At 46.2% G+C, this 16,227-nt stretch overlaps 1 long non-coding RNA gene across 1 annotated transcript in view; it reads left to right on the top strand.

Annotated features, from left to right (window-relative positions):
* Window positions 1-13,989, top strand: part of LOC109557819 (uncharacterized) — a 51,033-nt gene extending 37,044 nt beyond the window's left edge. Inside the window, exon 3 of the long non-coding RNA XR_002180590.2 lies at window positions 9,323-13,989. This is a non-coding gene — a long non-coding RNA (uncharacterized lncRNA). The remainder of the gene's footprint in view (window positions 1-9,322) is intronic.
* Window positions 13,990-16,227: the final 2,238 nt, after the last annotated feature.

Genomic DNA, 16,227 nt, shown 5'->3' with positions numbered 1-16,227 from the left:
AGAACCCCATGGGCAGAGGAGCCTGGGGGCTGTCCATGGGGTTGTAGAGAATTGGACAAGACCGAGCGACTAAACAGCAGCAGTGTGTCTGCTGCTGGGTCTTCATTTTCAGCGGGTTACAGTTCCTGACGGGCAGCACGCTGGCTGTGTCCAGGAGCCAGGCAAGGCCCACCTGGCCAGCTTTCATCTCCCTGCAGGATGCAGCCCCCTGCCCACTGGGACCCTCCACACCACCCAGTAAGGCGGCCCTCCCCGGACCCACGCATCCACCCGTGGCTTCGACCCTACAGGCGACACTTGGCCTTTACGGCCCTTTAGGTCCAGTCGGAGGAACGACAGCCTTAATTATTTTCGGGAGTACTTTATTTTATCTAAGCTCCCAAGATGAAAAATGATAAAACTGGTGCTTGAACACAGGCCTCGCACCCTGTCACGCTGCCTCCACAGCCGCCTGCTTACATTTCCCCTGGCTCCTGGATGGATCCTAGACACAGATTCTGTCACTTTTGGCTCTTCTGCAAGGAGGAAAAGTCACATGACCCAGGAGACGTCATGTCCCGCTGGGCACCTGCTTAACTTTATCCCCAAGTTTAGTGATCACAGGCAGGACTTTGATCATCCAGGGAACAGGCTGTGAAGAATTTGAGTGCTTTCATGAGATAACCATCACGCCAAGGTTTTGTTTCCTTCTGTGCTCTTTAGAATTCCCTCCTTCCTGCCCTCCCTTTCTCCCTCCCTTCTTGCCTCCTCCTCCTCCTCTCCCCCTCCTTCCATCGGTGGACTTGCGCGTTGTCATTGCCTGAACACCTGCCCGCTGGGGGACGTGTCCTCACCAGCTCTGATACCACGGCTCGTGCGTCGGGCAGCGGGCCGGCCTGGGTGAGATCAGCGTGAGAGGGAAGCCAGTGTTCTCGGCGCCCGAGTCCCCAGCTGTTGTATCAGTGTGGTCACAGAAGGATGCATGGGAACGGGCGGTGGTCCTTCTGCTCAATTTAACTGGCTTTACGGCTCTGATTTTATAAGGGGTTGATGCTGGAAAGGCAAGGACTCAAGCGTATCTTTAAATCTAGAACTGAAAAAAAAAATAATAAATCTAGAACTGAACCCTAGATTAAAAATTAATGTATGATCAGTATCAAAATACTCAACAGAGACAACTTCAGATGAGAAAAGAAAAATCACTCAGATCTTACTATCTGTTAATAATCATAATTAGCATCTTGGTTAAAAAACCCTTCCAGATTAATTTTTGGCCATGAAAATATACAGAGGTGCCGTCAAGGAAACCACAACTTATTTTTTACCAGGTATGTTACTTTATAACCTTTCAAATATATCTTTTGAACATATTTTGAATTCAGTAAATACAGGTAATCACCACCACCATAGAAATTTCATTTCATTGTCAGAATGTAATGGGTTTACACTAATTTAACTACATTGTTTTCATATTAGTTAATTTAATTGTATAGCTTATCAGTTTGTTTCCAGTTTCTGTTTTTGCAAATATGAACAGCCTGATGATGGATAATCTCAAATGCTCTTGCTCGTCCACTGCTGGGGTTAGTAGACGGAAGGCTTTGCAGAACAGCCCTGCTCTTCATCCGAGTGAGAAGGTGTACATGTTAAAAAAAATTGATGTATGCTGTTGAATTTCCCCCCAGAGAGCTTGTGTTAATTTTCGTTTCTTCCAACAACACAAGAATGCCTATTTCTTCAAATTCTTTCCCACCTTAGGCATTATTTTATAAAATAAAACTTTTATAGGAAGGTTTTAAATTACAAAATCAGTTTCTTTTTTTGCGTCTTTCTACATTTTTAAATTTCTTGAGTTGGTTATTATTTGTGTGCTCCTTGAAATTCGTTTCTGCTGGAATTGTTAAATTGTTGTCATACGGTAGTTCCTCATATTTCCCTCTCATCTTTTTGTAACCTGTAAGATTTCTTCCGGCGTCTCCTTTTTTTTATTCCTGATACGGGAAATTTGTGTTTCTTCTATTTCTTCCTACAGTGTATTACTTTCACTTGTAATTCAAAAAGCAAATTGGTTTTTCTCTAATTGTTACTCAGATATTAGTTTTATTTTATTTTATTTTATTTTATTTTATTTTATTTTATAAAGTTCTTGCCTTTATTACGTTCTTCCTTCTGTTTCCTTTAGGTTTTATTTGATTCATACCCATTGATCATCCAAAGTAATTTACTTTCTGAATACGTCATTCAGTTCAGTTCAGTTCAGTCGCTCAGTCATGTTTGACTCTTCGTGACCCCATGAACCACAGCACGCCAGGCCTCCCTGTCCATCACCAACTCCCGGAGTTTACCCAAACACATGTCCATTGAGTCGGTGATGCCATCCAACCATCTCATCCTCTGTCGTCCCCTTCTCCTCCTGCCTTCAATCTTTCCCAGCATCAGGGTCTTTTCAAATGAGTCAGCTCTTCTCATCAGGTGGCCAAAGTATTGGAGTTTCATCTTTAACATCAGTCCTTCCAATGAACACCCAGGACTGATCTCCTTTAGAATGGACTCGTTGGATCTCCTTGCAGTCCAGGGGACTTTCAAGAGTCTTCTCCAACACCACAGTTCAAAAGCATCCATTCTTCGGTGCTTAGCTTTCTTTATAGTCCAACTCTCACATCCATACATAACCACTAGAAAAACCATAGCCTTGACTAGACGGACTTTTGTTGACAAAGTAATGTCTCTGCTTTTTAATATGCTGTCTAAGTTGATCATAGCTTGCCTTCCAAGGAGTAAGCATCCGTTAATTTCATGGCTGCAGTCACCATCTGTAGTGATTTTGGAGCCCCCTAAAATAAAGTCTGTCACTGTTTCCACTGTTTCCCCATCTATTTCCCATGAAGTGATGGGACCAGATGCCATGATCTTAGTTTTCAGAATGTTGAGTTTTAAGCCAACTTTTTCACTCTCTTCTTTCACTTTCATCAAGAGGCTCTTTAGTTCTTCTTCACTTTCTGCCATAAGGGTGGTGTCATCTGCATATCTGAGGTTATTGATATTTCTCCTGGCAATCTTCATTCCAGCTTGTGCTTCCTCCAGCCCAGCGTTTCTCATGATGTACTCTGCATATAAGTTAAATAAGCAGGGTGACAATATACAGCCTTGACGTACTCCTTTTCCTATTTGGAACCAGTCTGTTGTTCCATGTCCAGTTCTAACTGGTGCTTCCTGACCTGCATAAAGGTTTCTCAAGAGGCAGGTCAGGTGGTCTGGTATTCCCATCTCTTTCAGAATTTTTCACAGTTTATTGTGATCCATACAGTCAAAGGCTTTGGCATAGTCGATAAAGCAGAATTAGATGTTTTTGTGGCACTCTCTTGCTTTTTCGATGATCCAGCGGATGTTGGCAGTTTGATCTCTGGTTCCCCTGCCTTTTCTAAAACCAGCTTGAACATCTGGAAGCTCACGGTTCACGTATTGCTGAAGTGGTGCGTGGCGCAGGAGTGGCTGAGAGGAGGACCCCACGTCCCAGGTCAGGAGTGGCGGCCAAGAGGAACACACTGGTCATAACAAACACCCTCTTCCAACAACACAAGAGAAGACTCTACACGTGGACATCACCAGATGGTCAACACCAAAATCAGACTGATTATATTCTTTGCAGCCAAAGATGGAGATTATGTCACAGTATGACTTTATAAGGCATCCAGGTTGTAAAACGGTCAGAGGAAACGCAAGCTCACCTGCATGTGCTCTGCTCGGTGACAGCAGACCTCAGCACTCGGGAGTCAGGCGCCTGTGATTTTAACTGAGTGGAACTGTTTCGTGCAGAGTTCAGTTACTTCTGTCATTTCTCACGTCCGTATCCTTTTGGAGTCCTCTCTGGGTCCTCCTACGACAATATTATTAAAAACACGATGTGTATAATTTCATAACGCTCTCCATGCTACTTAATAATAATTAGCACATATTTTGGCATATGTGCTTTTCTGTTCATTGTTTTATATCAATTCATATTATGTTTCCCTGTATCTTGATTTTTAAAAATACTTATACATAAAATATATAAATATATATAAAAAATATACTCATAAATGCATGATAGATAATCAAATAATAAACGCAGTAATCCCTCCAGGTCCATTGGTAGAGTTCTCTCTCATCGTTTTTATGGATTCTGTGGTGGTGTACAACTATTTCTGTACATAGAGCCATTTTTATTTTATTTAAAATTTTTTTTTGGCCACTGAAAGCTTGTTTTTGTTTCTTAGTTGCTAAGTTCTGTCCAGCTCTTTGTGACCCCATGGACTGTAGCCTGCCAGGCTCCTCTGTCCATGGGATTCTCCAGGCAAGAATGCTGGAATGGATTGCCATTTCCTCCTTGAGGGGATCTTCCTGACCCAGGGATGGAACCCACGTCTCCTGATCTTCTGTGCTGCAGGTGGATTCTTTACTCATTGAGCCACCTGTGAAGTCCAGATCAAGAGCCCACAAAGTTCCTGAAACCGGTTTGTCCTGGTGGAAGGAGAGGTGAGAACAGCAGAGGAGCCAGGCTGTGGCCCCAAGTCTGGAGGGGCTGATACCCCGGTGGGACTGGCCCAGCGCTGCTCTCCTCGGGCACCTGCCTCCTTGGGAAGGGGTGTGCTCTGCGGGGTCAGGAACCGGCCCTGAGGTGCTCTGGGTCGGCTGGCAGCCTGTCCTCACCCTCCTTATTCTGGAGAGGTTGGAAAACTCAAGCTGCGCTTTTGAGACCTTGGGTAGCTGGGTGTGACTGACCAGGTCTGGGTGGCGAAGGTTGCAGAAGTAAGAGCGTCCCCTGCCCGGACTGTCCCTGCCGTCCTGCCAAGACAGCCGCAGTCCTGGGTGCAGAGACTGTCTGCAGTGCATCCTGCAGAGCTGGCTGGCCAGCCAGGGCCCTTGGGTGACGTCATGCCATAGTCTTCCACCCAGTGACTGACTGGGTTGTGAAATGAGAGAAAAATAAGCTCCCATCTTACTTATCCCACTGCATTTTGGGTCTCCTTGGCCAGACTCTCATTAGAAGTGTGAACCTCTAGGTGGGTTTCTGCTGCAAAATCAAAAAACAAAAAACCCAAATACGTGCACGGACTAAGTGGTCAGGTGTGAAGAGCAGACTTTGCAGGCTGTGAGTGTGGTGCCCTTGCTAGGTCGTGGGAGACACAGCGCTGCTCTCGATGGCCTGGTGCCCAGGAGGCAGACTGTGGCCACGGGGTCTGTGGCTCTCGGGAGAGCTGTCTGGGCGAGAGCTGCTGCTTCCTCTCTGCGCCTAGTGCTCAGCGAGGGACTGGCTGCTGTGCCAAGGTTTGGAAGGTGAGTGATCTGCTTGTCTTTTAAAAACTGCATGGTCAGCCTTTGAGAACAGGAATGTGGTTTTTGATCTTCTGTGGGTTTTGCAGGTTGCAGAAGTCTTCTTTTGGGCTGCGACTCATTTGCCCTCTTCTGTCGTGCTTCAGACTCTCCCCAGTGAGCGCAGGGCTCCCTGGGGACCCCCACCCCATCTGTCCTGCTTGGAAGGTGCTCGGCTTCTCAACTCTGTGGCTTGGTGATGTCTTCCATTGGTTTTAGGGAATTTTGAGTCCTTATCTCTTCCAGCTGTCTTTTGCCTGCAGTGACTCCCATTTCTTCTTGGAACTCCAATTCCAAGAAGAAATGTAGATATTAACATAATGTGGATCTCCTCTCGCTCTTTTTTCTTGTTATGCTCTGGTTGGGAGACTTTCTTTTCATCCTGCTTCTGGTCCATGAATCTTTCCTTCTATTAAATGCCATCTCCCTCTGAACCCATCTTTGGAATTCCTAATTTCAGTTACTGTATTTTTCAGTTCTAATATTTCCATTCGGTCCTTTTTAACAAATGTCAGTTCTCTGATGAGATTATCCTTTATTCATCATCTTCTCCATCATTTCCCTGAGCATGTTCGTGACCCTTGTAAGTTCCTTATCTGATGATTTCAGTATTTCCATCACATGTGGGTCACTTTCTGTTGGTGTGTTTTTCCTTGATCTGGGGTCAGATGGCTCTGTCTCTTAATGTGTGAGTCACTGTTTTCCTGAACGTTGTGTATGAACGGCTGTAAAATCTGTGATGTCCTCTTGTCCAAGGCAGGGTTTACACTGCTTGTGCTGGAAGGGTGTGTGACGGCCTTTATCCATTGGTGGGCTGAGCTGCCGTGAGGCTGGGCTGGGAGGCTCTCGTCTGCCCCTCTCCCCACATTGGTCACCGGGGTACCCCCTCCCGCCCGACCCCGCCTCCAGTCCTGATTTCTTTGCATTTGGCTGCACTTTGCTCACTGTGTCCTGGGGTCTTTCTGGCTGCATGCTACCTGCCCTCATGGTCTCACACCAGCAGGCCTCTGGAGGGAGAGACTGGCATGCTGTGGGGCCAGTTTCACCCTTGCCCTCTCACCGGGGTCCTGGCCCCTCGCGCCTCCAGCTTCAATCGCTCCATCCTTTTAAGACAGTCGCCACCTTGGTAGGTGTCTCTGACTCTTAGCTGTGGCCTTGCACGGGCTCCAGAACCTTGCTGGTACTGGGACCAGCCGGCGCCTTGGTGGGAGAAGCTGCCGATGTCAGCTCAGCTCTGCTGTGATCTCCCTGCCCCACGATCTTGTCCCCTAAGTCCTGGTTCCCTCAGAGGCGCTCCAGCGCCTGTTTGGCACTTCCAAACAGGATTTTGTTTTCCCCAGATTTTGTGTTTGTTCTTGGTGAGAACACTGGTTTGCTGTAAGCTCTTTCATCATAGTTGGGAGGGAAGCCTACCTTAGGTTTTGTCTTTTTCTGGGGCGGGGGAGTGTCAAGTTAAGGAAGTTCCTTTCTATTTCTACATGGTTTAAACACATGAATGATTGTTAACTTTATAAAATGGTTTTTCTGAATCCGTTGAGGTGACTCCATGGCTTTTCTTCCCTAATCTGTTGGGTTAATTGGTAGATGCCCTGATTAGATATTTTGATGCTGAGTCATTTTAAATTCTTAAAGCTAAATCCTACTCTGCCACGAGAGCTTATCTTTATACGCTACTGATGGGCTACTATTTTATTTGGGATTTTTGCGTTTATGATCAAAAGGAGGGATGGGGTCGCTGGCCTCCAGCATCATCATCAGTGTTCTGTAGACCTTGTTGCTTGAGTCATGAGCTCTGTGCCCACCTCGCCCTGTGCGGCCCTTGCTACCGTGGTATCTTAGGGATGCCGACAGTCAGCTGGCCGGACCGTCCTGAACCCAGCTCCCAGGGAGCCCGTGGCTTCCTCTCAGCTCTGCGTCCGTGTGTCGTGCTGGTTCATAAAGCCGTGCAGCCGGTTTTGAGCTGGAGCCTGTCTGTTTTCCCGGTTGATAGATCTTATCTGTGGTGTTAGTTGTCAGCGCTGAGAGGGCTCCTGGAAAGCTGACTCTCACAAGTCCTCCACTGGATATCTGTTTACTGTTTTCAAGTTTTGTTTGGAAGCATTGTAAACACAGAGGGAGGTTTAAAGACTGAGATAAGGGACACTCAGACACTGTTGTGAGGGCCCTGAATGTAAACTGAAGGCTACCTGAGTGTGTGCCTCCACGAGGGGCTCTGGGGCTCTGCAGCCAGCCCGCCCCACTGGGTAATGGCGTCCCTCCCCAGCGGCCCCGTCCCGTGTCGTCTGTAACTGCTCCTCGCTGCGCGCGGGTGGCGGTTACAGCCGGGGCACGTGCCCGGGGTCACAGTGGTGCCCTCGCTCCACGCCTCCTACCCCCATCCGTCCGGTTAACCACAGGTCAGCACTGCCGTTCTCAGCCCCCTTCCCAGGGACAGTGTGTGTTTTATTTGTTCCTCTTCAGCTGACACTGAAATGTTTTAAACTGTTTGTAGGCCCCAATAATGCGTTTTCTCAGGCCTATACTCTGACACTAGTTCAGTTCAGTTCAGTTCAGTTCAGTTCAGTCGCTCAGTCATGTCCGACTCTTTGCGACCCCATGAATCGAGCACGCCAGGCCTCCCTGTCCCTCACCGACTCCCGGAGTTCACTCAGACTCACGTCCATCGAGTCAGTGATGCCATCCAGCCATCTCATCCTCTGTCGTCCCCTTCTCCTCCTGCCCCCAATCCCTCCCAGCATCAGAGTCTTTTCCAATGAGTCAACCCTGCATGAGGTAGCCCAAGTGCTAGAGTTTCAGCTTTAGCATCATTCCTTCCAAAGAAATCCCAGGGCTGATCTCCTTCAGAATGGACTGGTTGGATCTCCTTGCAGTCCAAGGGACTCTCAAGTCACAAATCCACTTGTGAAATGTGTTGGATTCGGAATAAGTGAGCATCTAGTTCACGAAGATATGCTTGGATAAAATGCTGCAGCAGTGGGAGAGAAAAGGCTCCTTCAGTCCCAGCAAACTGAAAACCATCTTACATCCAGGCCATTGACTAAACTCTTCCCAAATCTCTCACATGTATGTCCTTATTCCTAAGTTCTTTATAAAAAGGAAATTCTTCACTTTTTGATTCAGATTACAAATCCTCTTTGCTGTTCATTTCCGTTTTGAGTATGTGTTTCAGAAGCGCAGTTGCACGAAACTCACATTGACGCTCTGCATGTTTTCTAGGATCCTGTGTAGTGAGAAGTGGTGTTCACGCGCCACACAGGTGCCCGTGTTGCCTGGGCAGTGAGTGTATGTGGACCTGAGTTCAGGGTGCTGAGGGGTTGTTGCACCAGGTCCGTGATCCTGGCCTCCCACCCCGTCTTGTTCAGAGGTGTTTGCGACAGGTACTTAGTAAGTTAAGTGAGTGGGTTCCAGCATCTGGGTGGGAGCACTGGCTGTCAGGAAAATCAGCAGCATGGACTGAAATCCCTGTCTTTGATTCACTTTTCCTGGCACGCGTTGGCGTGATGCTGGTGTTTCCGCCCGTGTCTTCACTTCTCTGTCCAGAGAGGGAAGTGATGGGGCTCGTCACATGACTCTGCAGACTCCCACTGATGGAGGTTTGCCTCCCTGCCCCTCAGCTGCGGGTTCAGACGTGTGGCAGCTGCAGTGGCGCGGTGAGCACCTGCACTTGGAGACCCGTGTGTCTTGGCCCCTACCCTGAGGTATCCTTGCTTGGGGGGATTGTGCAGGAGGCCTCTGTTCCCCAGAGGAGCTGAGCCGCTCAGCTGGACTCAGCCTGCATCAGCTGACCCCTCACTGACCTTCAGACGTGCGAGACAGCTGCCTGCCTGTGCTGTGCTCCCGAAGCTCGTGGGTACTCCTTATGCAGCGTCGTGGCGCCTGTAGGTAACTGACGGTCGCCAGTGGTGGAGGAGGGCTGGAGTCTCTGTCTGAATCCAGGGATACCAAGCGTTATATGTAACAATGATGTGTGCTTTCTGTGTTCTTTTGACAGCGTTTGTAATAAACATAATGTGAGAGCCATGGACACGAAACTGTTCGTGTGGTTGCCTTCAGACGAGGGACTAGCACGATGAGTCAGTAACAGAGCTGGGCCAGGAGCGCCAGCCTCTCAGCTTTTCGTCTGATGCTCATTCTCTTGCATCCAGACTTTCCTCAATGATGAAGAAGGCTGTAAGAACCCCCGTTTGCCTGCTGAGTATGCTAAGAGAAGAGTTACCGCTGTGGTTTGTTTGCAGGCCCAGGGGCTTGCCGGACTTTGGAGCAGTCCGTGCTTGGCTTGCGCAGCACGGGCCTGTTGCTGATTCACCAGGCCCGGGTTTTAACTGGGAGCGGCGGGGCTGCTGGTAACTCCTGTGCTCCTAGACACAAGATGTCACTATTGTGCTTACCGAGCGGATCACATTCTTGTTGTGATTTTAATGCTTTTAGATGGTCTGCCTTTTTAGCCCAGAGTGAACTAATCAGACAGCCTGCACGGGGGCATAAATCATAGCATATTGCTGGGGAACCTCAGGTGAAATAAATCAAGGAATATTTTCTTCAATCAGCTCTTCAATCATTCTTTTTAGTCACATAGAAAATACGGTCCATGCTGTATTTACAGTTTGATGGTAAGGAGATGTTTAACATCAGTGTAGGAGATTAAAAATGACAAGTTATATGGTGAAGAGTGTGAAAAGGTGTTTACACTGACATGTAATATCTAGGTTGATCTACAACCCAATAATAGATACCATAAATCTAAGCGCAGGCCCCCGAGACCTTGTGCTGGGTGAGTTACCGTGGCGGGTCAGTGCATCCGAGCGGCCTGGGTCCCGCGTGTGGGAGGCTGCGGCTGCTGAGCAGACGTCCGGCAGGAGCTGCAGGCCGCTCGGTTCTCCTGGTCTGGGGCAGGCTGCCAGCGTGCTCACACGTCTCCCCTCCCTCCAGACTCAGGGTTCCTGAGCTTTGTGTTGACATGTGTGTGTCTGATGCCCATTCGCCTGTTTGGTTTTTACTTAAAAACAATAAAAATCTAACCCAAGAGAACACTGTTTGTATTCCACCTCTGGCCCCAAACATATTCCAGTTCTTGCAAGAGATGACAGATGTTGTTGGATTTTATTTTAAAAAAATAACACTTTTATATATTTTGTAAAATGTAAACATTTGACAGACTGTTAAAATTATATGTAAAGGAAGAACTGAGTTCACTTTGAGTGAAAACCTGAAGTTACCTCTTACAAACTTTATGCTTTGCCTTGGAGAGGCTGTCCTTTCCCTGTTTCTCTTCCAAACAAAAAACCTATGGAAAAGAATCAACATTTATTTGTACACATGCATGCACGCACACACACACACACACACACACACACACTGACAGACTCATGTTCTCTGGTCTTCTGCTGTGTTACAGGTTGATGTTTTTCAAACTGGGGTGGGTAATGGGCTTGCACAGTCTGTTTACACTCATCTGTGCTCAGTTGAACTTAATACCCATAACAAGCGTTCATGAGATAATGACCAGGTTAGAAATGGAATCCCTGGCTATCAATAGTGGTCTGGTAATATTGTCTATATTTAGTAAGTATTTATTGAATACCTATCATAGTTACAGCAAAATGATAGCTGTTGTGTAGAATATGAAAGAAGTACAAGCCATGACTACTGCTCCAAGATTTTAATCTATTTGGAAAGGCAATAGAGAAATATAGTGCTAATTAAATCATATTATAATCAACCAAACTGACAATGCCATGTACAAAATAAAGATATTTGGCCATAGTAAATTAAAGGCTTTTAAAAAAGAAAGGAGTTTGACTAATAGCATGCTGTAATTTAAAACAAAAAAACCCTCAATTTCAAAATAATATATAATGTAAGGATTTCTGGGGCAGGGTAATTAAATATTTTCATAGCATATTATTTTTATCCATTCCACACTCTCCTTCAACTCCCAACTCCCCCCACTGCCTCCCCCCCATTTTTTAAAGGTGACTGTCATCCCAGGGGCTGATTTTTGCATGCGTCTCTCTGGGCCACTTTCACCATCGGGAAGAGCGGGGTCGGCCACCACCACCCCAGAGGGAGCCCTGTCCATGCTCCAGGCTTTCTGTGTGGCTTGGCTGTTGTGTGAAGCCTGTGGTTTCAGGGTGGCCGCTCCCACACCCTCAGTGAACAGGGGTGTTTCCAGAGCTGTCTCGTGATTGGCTCAATCCTCTTCATCATCTCAGGTCTCAGGACTTCTCTTAGGTCTGGGAGCGTCAGGCTGGTCCTCACTGTCTTGTCCTGTTACATCTGTGTTGCATCAGCATTGCTCATCTACATTTCTAAGCCATTTGTGATCATTTCGAATTCCTTACATATTATTTAACAGTAAAACATTAGAGGAGATCTGCTAAAAATAGGAAAAACATGAATGTTCGATAGTTTCATTCTTATTTCATGCTATTCTGAAAATCCTCAGTTCAGTTCAGTTGCTCAGTCGTGTCCGACTATTTGCGACCCCATGAATCGCAGCACGCCAGGCCTCCCGGTCCATCACCAACTCCCAGAGTTCACTCAAACTCATGTCCACCGAGTCGGTGATGCCATCCAGCCATCTCATCCTCTGTCGTCCCCTTCTCCTTCTGCCCCCAATCCCTCCCAGCATCAGGGTCTTTTCCAGTGAGTCAACTCTTCTCATGAGGTGGCCAAAGTATTGGAGTTTCAGCTTCAGCATCAGTCCTTCCAATGAACAACCAGGACTGATCTCCTTTAGGATGGACTGGTTGGATCTCCTTGCAGTCCAAGGGAATCTCAAGAGTCTTCTCCAACACCACAGTTCAAAAGCATCAATTCTTCGGCGCTCAGCTTTCTTCATAGTCCAACTCTCACATCCATACATGACCACTGGAAAAACCATAGCCTTGACTAGACGGACCTTTGTTGGCAAAGTAATGTCTCTGCTTTTCAATATGCTATCTAGGTTGGACATAACTTTCCTTCCAAGGAGTAAGCATCTTTTAATTTCATGGCTGCAGTCACCATTTGCAGTGATTTTGGAGCCCCCCAAAAATAAAGTCAGCCACTGTTTCCACTGTTACCCATCTATTTCCCATGAAGTGATGGGACCAGATGCCATGATCTTCATTTTCTGAATGTTGCGCTTTAAGTCAACTTTTTCACTCTCCTCTTTCACTTTCATCAAGAGGCTTTTTAGTTCCTCTTCACTTTCTGCCATAAGGGTGGTGTCATCTGCATATCTGAGGTTATTGAGATTTCTCCTGGCAATCTTGATTCCAGCTTGTGCTTCTTCCATCCCAGCATTCCTCATGATGTACTCTGCATAGAAGTTAAATAAGCAGGGTGACAATATACAGCCTTGACGCACTCCTTTTCCTATTTGGAACCAGTCTGTTGTTCCATGTCCAGTTCTAACTGTTGCTTCCTGACGTGCATACAGCTGAAAATCCTAGGAATCGCAAATGACCTGATAAGAGTACTTGATAAAGGTCAGTTTTCATTCCAATCCCAAAGAAAGGCAATGCCAAAGAATGCTCAAACTACCACACAATTGCACTCATCTCACACGCTAGTAAAGTAATGCTCAAAATTCTGCAAGCCAGGCTTCAGCAATATGTGAACCGTGAACTTCCTGATGTTCAAGCTGGTTTTAGAAAAGGCAGAGGAACCAGAGATCAAATTGCCAACATCCCCTGGATCATGGAAAAAGCAAGAGAGTTCCAGAAAAACACCTATTTCTGCTTTATTGACTATGCCAAAGCCTTTGACTGTGTGGATCACAATAAACTGCGAAAAATTCTTCAAGAGATGGGAATACCAGACCACCTGATCTGCCTTTTGAGAAATTTGTATGCAGGTCAGGAAGCAACAGTTAGAACTGGACATGGAACAACAGACTGGTTCCAAATAGGAAAAGGAGTTCGTCAAGGCTGTATATTGTCACCCTGTTTATTTAACTTCTATGCAGAGTACATCATGAGAAACGCTGGACTGGAAGAAACACAAGCTAGAATCAAAATTGCCGGGAGAAATCCCAATAACCTCAGTTATGCAGATGACACCACCCTTATGGCAGAAAGTGAAGAGGAACTAAAAAGCCTCTTCATGAAAGTGAAAGAGGAGAGTGAAAAAGTTGGCTTAAAACTCAGCATTCAGAAAACGAAGATCATGGAATCCGGTCCCATCACTTCATGGGAAATAGATGGGTAACAGTGGAAACAGTGTCAGACTTTATTTTAGGGGGCTCCAAAATCACTGCAGATGGTGACTGCAGCCATGAAATTAAAAGACGCTTACTCCTTGGAAGGGAAGTTATGACCAACCTAGATAGCATATTCAAAAGCAGAGACATTACTTTGTCAGCAAAGGTTCGTCTAGTCAAGGCTGTGGTTTTTCCTGTGGTCACGTATGGATGTGCGAGTTGGACTGTGAAGAAGGCTGAGCGCTGAAGAATTGATGCTTTTGAACTGTGGTGTTGGAGAAGACTCTTGAGAGTCCCTTGGACTGCAAGGAGATCCAACCAGTCCATTCTGAAGGAGATCGGCCCTGGGATTTCTTTGGAAGGAATGATGCTAAAGCTGAAACTCCAGTACTTTGGCCACCTCATGCGAGGAGTTGACTCACTGGAAAAGACTCTGATGCTGGGAGGGATTGGGGGCAGGAGGAGAAGGGGACGACAGAGGATGAGATGGCTGGATGACATCACTGACTCGATGGACGTGAGTCTGAGTGAACTCTGGAAGTTGGTGATGGACAGGGAGGCCTGGCGTGCTGAGATTCATGGGGTTGCAAAGAGTCGGACATGACTGAGCGATTGATCTGAAGAATAAAATTTAAAAAGAGAGTGCAAAAATAAGTCAGTATGTTAGAACTGAAAACTCTAAAAGGAATAATTTAAAAACCATTGGATTTCATATGTAAAGTTGCTGGATACATAATAAAAACACAAGTGTCAAGGTTATTACTATGTACAGGGATAGAGTGTGGATAATACAACGAAAAGCGACCCCTGCTCATGGTAGCAGACTTGTGGATAATGTATAGCAGCACCGCTGGACAGGCCTGTCGTTTCCTGACCTACTTGGGGCGCTTGTGGAGGCCTGGTCCTTTGCTGTGCACACAGCCATCCTGCTTGTCACATCTCGCTGCCTTGCTCAGCTCATTGCACCATCTTAGACCCAAGATGTGACATTGGTTCAGGAGTGAAATTGCCAATCTGAATTAGCTGTTGACTAGCCAATAACATTGAAGGTCAGGAAGGGCGGCGGTGAGGAGATGCCCATCGTCCAAGGTAAGGAGAAATGGCTGCGCTTTGCTGGAGCAGCTGTGAAGAGATTCCCCACGCCCAAGGTAAGAGAAACCCAAGTAAGACAGTAGGTGTTGCAAGAGGGCATCAGAGGGCAAACACACTGAAACCATACTCAACAGAAAACTAGTCAATCTAATCACACTAGGACCACAGCCTTGTCTAACTCAATGAAACTAAGCCATGCCCGTGGGGCAACCCAAGATGGGCGGGTCATGGTGGAGAGATCTGACAGAACGTGCTCCACTGGAGAAGGGAATGGCAAACCACTTCAGTATTCTTGCCTTGAGAACTCCAGGAACAGTATGAAAAGGCAAAATGATAGGATACTGAAAGAGAAACTCCCCAGGTCAGTAGGTGCCCGATATGTTACTGGAGATCAGTGGAGAAATAACTCCAGAAAGAATGAAAGGATGGAGCCAAAGCAAAAACAATACCCAGCTGTGGATGTGACTGGTGATAGAAGCAAGGTCCGATGCTGTAAAGAGCAATATTGCATAGGAACCTGGAATGTCAGGTCCGTGAATCAAGGCAAATTGGAAGTGGTCAAACGAGATGGCAAGAGTGAATGTCGACATTCTAGGAATCAGCAAACTGAAATGGACTGGAATGGGTGAATTTAACTCAGATGACCATTATATCTACTACTGCGGGCAGGAATCCCTCAGAAGAAATGGAGTGGCCATCATGGTCAACAAAAGAGTCCGAAATGCAGTACTTGGATGCAATCTCAAAAACGACAGAATGATCTCTGTTCGTTTCCAAGGTAAACCATTGAATATCACAGTAATCCAACTCTATGCCCCAACCAGTAACACTGAAGAAGCTGAAGTTGAATGGTTCTATGAAGACCTACAAGACCTTTTAGAGCTAACACCCAAAAAAGATGTCCTTTTCATTATAGGGGACTGGAATGTAAAAGTAGGAAGTCAAGAAACACCTGGAGTAACAGGCAAATTTGGCATTGGAATACAGAATGAAGCAGGGCAAAGACTAATAGAATTTTGCCAAGAAAATGCACTGGTCATAACAAACACTCTCTTCCAACAACACAAGAGAAGAATCTATACATGGACATCACCAGATGGTCAACACCGAAATCAGATTGATTATATTCTTTGCAGCCAAAGATGGAGAAACTCTATACAGTCAGCAAAAACAAGACCAGGAGCTGACTGTGGCTCAGACCATGAACTCCTTATTGCCAAATTCAGACTTAAAGTGAAGAAAGTAGGGAAAACCACTAGACCATTCAGGTATGACCTAAATCAAATCCCTTATGATTATACAGTGGAAGTGAGAAATAGATATAAGGGCCTAGATCTGATAGAGTGCCTGATGAACTATGGAATGAGGTTCTTGACATTGTACAGGAGACAGGGATCAAGACCATTCCCATAAAAAAGAAATGCAAAAAAGCAAAATGGCTGTCTGGGGAGGCCTTACAAACAGCTGTGAAAAGAAGAGAAGCGAAAAGCAAAGGAGAAAAGGAAAGATATAAGCATCTGAATAAAGAGTTCCAAAGAATAGCAAGAAGAGATAAGAAAGCCTTCTTCAGCGATCAATGCAAAGAAATAGAGGAAAACAACAGAATGGGAAAGACTAGG

Source organism: Bos indicus, chromosome 4 (assembly GCF_029378745.1).
Source record: "Bos indicus isolate NIAB-ARS_2022 breed Sahiwal x Tharparkar chromosome 4, NIAB-ARS_B.indTharparkar_mat_pri_1.0, whole genome shotgun sequence".
NCBI lineage: Eukaryota > Metazoa > Chordata > Mammalia > Artiodactyla > Bovidae > Bos > Bos indicus.
The sequence above is the reverse complement of the archived record's forward strand: the minus strand, read 5'-3'. Positions and strand labels throughout refer to the sequence as shown.